The 5,817-nt window shown below is 38.0% G+C and overlaps 1 pseudogene; it reads left to right on the top strand.

The window, feature by feature from the left end:
• The first annotated feature begins 3,936 nt into the window (after positions 1–3,936).
• Positions 3,937–4,889, top strand: LOC123329640 (annotated as a pseudogene).
• The last annotated feature ends 928 nt before the right edge of the window (positions 4,890–5,817 follow it).

The raw sequence follows: 5,817 nt of genomic DNA, 5'->3' as shown, positions 1-5,817 counted from the left end.
ATTTCAGGATCCAAGAAAGTATAAGCTGTCATGACACTGCTTTATGTTGATTTTTCCTTTCAGTCTAGTGAAATTTTTAGAAGGAAAATGTTTCAATATAAGGATTCAATTTTGAGTTGATTCAGGATACTCATACAAGAATGTTTAAGTTTAACACAGGCTTTCTTTAACTCAAAAGACATGATCTACCCTTAAGCGGGAGATTATGTCCATGGGATTTGCCAGGCAAGAATACATGTAGAAAGCATGGATTAACTTTTACTATCAATACTAATAAAAGTTCTGAACATAAAAGTTACTTATAAAATCAGTACACTGTGTTGGAATATAGTTTTATAACTGTTAGAAACTCCTTTCTTTTCATGATATAAACCCAGAAGTTCTAATTTTAAAAAATACTAAAGATATATGAAAATTCATGTTTGGCTCAAGGCAACACAGATAATATGTTAATTTGAAAGATGTAATTCTCAGATGTAATATATTGCCAACATGTCCATCACATGATGGATTGACTGTCAAAGTATATAAAGTTATTTTTCAAATCAAAATCAACTTAATATGTAAACTGAATAAGAATGGGACTTCTCTGGCAGTCGAGTGGTTATGACTCTGCACTTCCACTACAGGGGGTGTGGGTTCAATCCCCGGTCTGGGAACGAAGATCCCGCAGGCTCCACATCATGGGAAAAAACAAAACATGGGTAATAAAATTAAACACACTGGGTTTAATATAAACAAGGTTGGCTCTTCACCTTCCCCTTTCTCTTTTGTTTCCCTTTCCTTCCCTTCCTTTTATTTCTCATCCTGAATGATTATGTCCTATAATTGTTGGTTGAAGCACAGATGTAGACATCTTCACTGTGTATGGGGTGGGGAGTGGGTATGGCTAATGTGCCTAAAGAGGGTGCTTGGTCCTGACAGTTGTAAGGAGGGTGGTTTGTGAGGGATAGACCAGCATGGGATGTCAGAGCAAGAGAGAATGATAATGATGTTCAGATGCGAGTGGAAGGGAGGGTATCAGCCCAGCAGGAAGTTGGATTCTAAATGTAGTCCAAGTGATGAGCACCAGAGCCTGAGAAAAGTGGGAAGGGTATATACCTGTGAGAGGTGACCCAAAATGAAATGTGGACCTGTGTGAGCTAAGAAGGATGTTCTCACATTGGGACATGTCAGTCTGACACGAAGTGCTGGAACCCAAGTTGGGTGAGGAGTCCTCTGTGTGATAGGGGGAGCCGTACACAGGATGTCAGAGCCCATCTTAAGTGAGGAGGAAATCTGTACTGGAGAAAGTACAGCATTACCAAATATAACTCTCCACTATATACAGTAGTTCAGACTCAGTATTCCACTGTCTGTATTTAATTTGACATGCAGAATACAGTTATAACTATTTTAATATCCATGTCTGCTATTGCTAGTAGTGTGCATGCATGCATGCCCGGTTGCTAAGTCATGTCTGACTCTTTGTGACCCCATGAATTGCAGCCTTCCAGGCTCCTCTGCCCAATGGGATGTTCCAGCCAAGAATACTGGACTGGGGTGCCATTTCCTTCTCCACTTGCTAATAGTATATATCTTTGCATATGTTTAAATGAGATGCAGAGTATGTTGGGGAAGCTTACAATTAGAGTTGACTCATTGGAAAAGACTCTGATGCTGGGAGGGATTGGGGGCAGGAGGAAAAGGGGACGACAGAGGATGAGATGGCTGGATGGCATCACCGACACAATGGACATAAGTTTGAGAGAACTCCAGGAGATGGTGATGAACAGGGACGCCTGGCGTGCTGCGATTCATGGGGTCGCAGAGAGTCGGACACGACTGAGCGACTGACTTGAACTGAACTGAACTGAAGAGAGTCTCACATCTGAGTGCTGTGAGATGCAGTGTGCTGAATGACTGTGTGTGGATAGTGTCTGTGGTATGATTGACGTCCTACTCTCTTATGAACCATGGCTTTCTTCTTCTCTTTTGTAAACATGAGTGACTCTGACACTTCATGTAGTCTTTAAAAATTATATAAAACTTAAACTTCTAAGTCCCTAAGATGTCAACTTCTCTACTAGGGTTCTCTTTATGATAGACTCAGTCCCTGTCTGAAAACATACACTTTGTAGAACACTCTTTACTAAGCATACTAAGAGAGAATGTAGTAGAATGTAGAAGACATCATTGCTAAGAATACACGAATGGGTGACTGACTGTAGGCTGGATGACTGACTGTATAAGTATAGGTCTTGATACATCAATGGATGGAAATGTATACATTGTGATTCATCTTGGGTCTGCTCTTCAAAGATATATTTACATCTATAAAATATAATTTTGTTTGTTTACATCTACATGATTTTAAAACAGCACTATAGTACCAATTTTTCCTGAGGACAAAAACAGAATATTGTTTTATCCCAATCCACCCTGTCTCTCATTTTTTCCAGAAGGAATCCTTCATTAATTTTTTAAAAATTTTGTTTCTGATATTTGGCAAAACTAATACAATTATGTAAAGTTTAAAATAAATAAAATTAAAAAAAATCTCATCTTAAAAACAAAAGAATTAAAAAAAAATTTGTTTCTGGTGTTTTATTTTTGGCTACACTTTTAAATAATATGATTTTATTAAAGAGTGTGTATTGATTTCATATTTTTCCAGATAAGGTCAGTCATATTAGCTCCCTTACATTCTCTCCCATACCCAAATATAATTACCTCGCTATTTTGCTTCTGCTTCCAAATTTAAACAAAACACTTAAATATAACTGCATTTAAGCAATCATATAATCTGTTTCTACTTATTTTTGGAGGATAAACACATAAATATTAATACCATTTCCTCCAGTTATGCCATGTTTAAGATATTTATTGAAATGTGGATATTTATTATTTCCTAATATATGAGGAGGGCATGGCAACCCACTCTATTATTCTTGCCTAGAGAACCCCTACAGACAGAGGAGCCTGGCAGGCTATGGTCCACAGGGTCGCAGAGTCAGACATGACTGAACAACTAAGCACATATGCACAATATATTATATATGTGTTTTAAAATAGAGATATTTCAGGTTTTATTCAAGAAATTATTTTTTAATATCTGATACTATTCTATCACCAATTTAAAAGTAATGACAATACTCATTTTGATGAGTTTATCACTCTCTCATATTTTGAAAAATCAACATATCATTTTAAAAGAACATGTCAAACAACCTAGAAATTAATTGTAAAAATGAACAGTATCACTTGAGGTATCTATTTAAATAGCTTGAGGTTTATGTGGTTTATTGAAATATCTTATGCTTTATTTCTGCAGGTATAATTCAGGAAAAATGTCCAGGTTTCAAGATGCTTGAATATCTTTTTCTGTGTGTGTGGCCATGCTGCATGGCATGTGGGATCCTAATTCTCCCACCAGAGATTACATATGCACCCCTTGCAGTGGACGCATAGAATCTTAACCACTGGACCTCCGGGGGAGTCCTCAGATGCCTGAATATTAATAGGTGTGACATAGATGTGGGGAAAGGGCAGAAACTTCTTTCAGAGTCATCTTAGCCAAAGTAAATATATTCAACATAAGGAGATATATTAAGAAACAGAATCCAAGAATGAAATTTTTCTAAGCATTGGGATAAATATAGAAAATAATATTCTTAATTTTCTTTGCCACTTAATCAATGACTGAAGCTTTCTATACTGAAATAATTCTAGTAGATCTTGCATTTTAATAGTAGTTATTCATTGTCCTAACTCTGAGTAGTTATTCAGATAGAGTTGGAAACATTCTAAGGATCCATTCCTTGATATAAAGATGGCTAGAATTAATGCTACCCCACAAGAGTTAGATGCATTACATTCTATCTTAAAAATCTGTGTTATTCTCCCAGTAGAAACATTTAGAAACTGATTTGGGCTGTGTCCCCAAAAAATATCTTTATGGAGCTTATAAACAGTAGCTGGTTCCAGCCACCCACTCTCCTTTTAACAGGCATCCCTGGACTGGAAACTGTGCAAATATGGATTTATATTCCACTGTGTATCATGTACCTAATTGCCCTCTTAGGAAACAGCACTATCCTCTTCATTATCAAAACCACCTCCAGCCTTCACGAACCTCAGTACATCTTCCTGTCTATGCTGGCAGCCACAGATGTGGGTCTGTCTTTATCAACTCTGCCTACAGTACTCAGCATCTTCCTCCTGAATCACAGAGAGATTGAGTTCCACTCCTGCCTAACGCAGATGTTCTTTATCCACACCTTCTCCTCCATGGAGTCAGCCATCCTGCTGGCCATGGCCTTTGATAGATTTGTTGCTATTTGTAACCCACTGCACTACACAGTAGTCTTAACCCATTCTTGGATTATGGGGATGGGGCTTGCAGCCATGATTAGGGGAGTGGTGTTGATGGTACCTTTGCCAATTCTGCTCAAGCGATTGCCCTTCTGCAAGAATATCATTCTATCACATTGTTATTGCTACCACCCTGATGTTATGAAGCTGGCTTGTGGCCCTATCACAGTCAACATCATTTATGGGTTGTCCTTTGTGCTGTGCTCCTTTGGAGTTGACTCTATGTTCATTGTCATTTCATACAGCCTAATTTTGAAAACAGTGCTGGGTATTGCCTCCAAAGATGGTCAGCTCAGGGCACTTAATACTTGTGTTTCCCACATTTTCACTGCCTGCATCTTTTACGTGCCACTCATTGTGCTGGCTCTAATTCATAGTTTGGTACATTCACATCTCCTCTTCTTCGTGTCACCATGGCCAACCTCTTCCTCTTTCTGACTCCTGTTCTTAAACCCTTGGTTTATAGTCTAAAAACAAAACAAATAAGGTTCTCAGTGCACAAGATATTCAAGAGCAGGAAAAACTTGCTCATGTAATGAAATATGAGTTATATAAAAAAGCTAAACTGATAAAAACAGAGAGTAGAATGGTACTTGGCAGGGACTAGGGAGATGAGGAAATAGGAAAACTTTGGTCAGAGTGCACAAATTTCTAGTTATGAAATGAGTAAATTCTGGTTATCTAATGTATAACATGGTCACTATAGTTAACAATAATGCATTATATACTTGAAAATTGCTTAGAATACATTTTAAGGATTCCCACCACAAAAAAGAAGTGATAATTATGTAACTGTGTAGATCACAGCAAATTGTAGAAAATTCTTCAAGAGATAGGAATACCAGACTACCTGACCTGCCTCCTGAGAAATCTGTATGCAGGTCAAGAAGCAACAGTTAGAAGAGGACATGGAACAAAAGACAGGTTCCAGATTGAGAAAGGAGTACATCAAGGATGTATATTGTCACCCTGCTTATTTAACTTATATGCAGAGTACATCATGGGAAATTCTGGGCTGGATGAAGCACAAGCTGGAATGAAGATCACCGGGAGAAATATCAATGGCCTCAGATATGCAGATGACACCACGCTTATGGCAGAAAGCAAAGAAGAACTAAAGAGCCTCTTGATGAAAGTGAAAGAGGAGAGAGAAAAAGTTGGCTTAAAACTCAACATTCAGAAAACTAAGATCATGGCATCTGATCCCATCACTTCATGGAAAATAGATGGGGAAACAGTGACAGACTTCATTGTTGGGGGCTCCAAAATCACTGCAGAAGGTGGCTGTAGCCATGAAATTAAAAGACACTTGCTCCTTGGAAGAAAAGTTATGACCAACCTAGACAGCATATTAAAAAGGAGAGACATCACTTTGCCAACAAAGGTCCATCTAGTCAAAGCTTTGGTTTATTCAGTAGTCATGTATGGATGGAGAGTTGGACTATAAAGAAAGCTGAGAGCCGA

Source organism: Bubalus bubalis, chromosome 16 (genome assembly GCF_019923935.1).
Source record: "Bubalus bubalis isolate 160015118507 breed Murrah chromosome 16, NDDB_SH_1, whole genome shotgun sequence".
NCBI classification, from domain to species: domain Eukaryota; kingdom Metazoa; phylum Chordata; class Mammalia; order Artiodactyla; family Bovidae; genus Bubalus; species Bubalus bubalis.
Note: the sequence above shows the minus strand (reverse complement) of the source record. Positions and strands in the feature narration are given on the sequence as shown.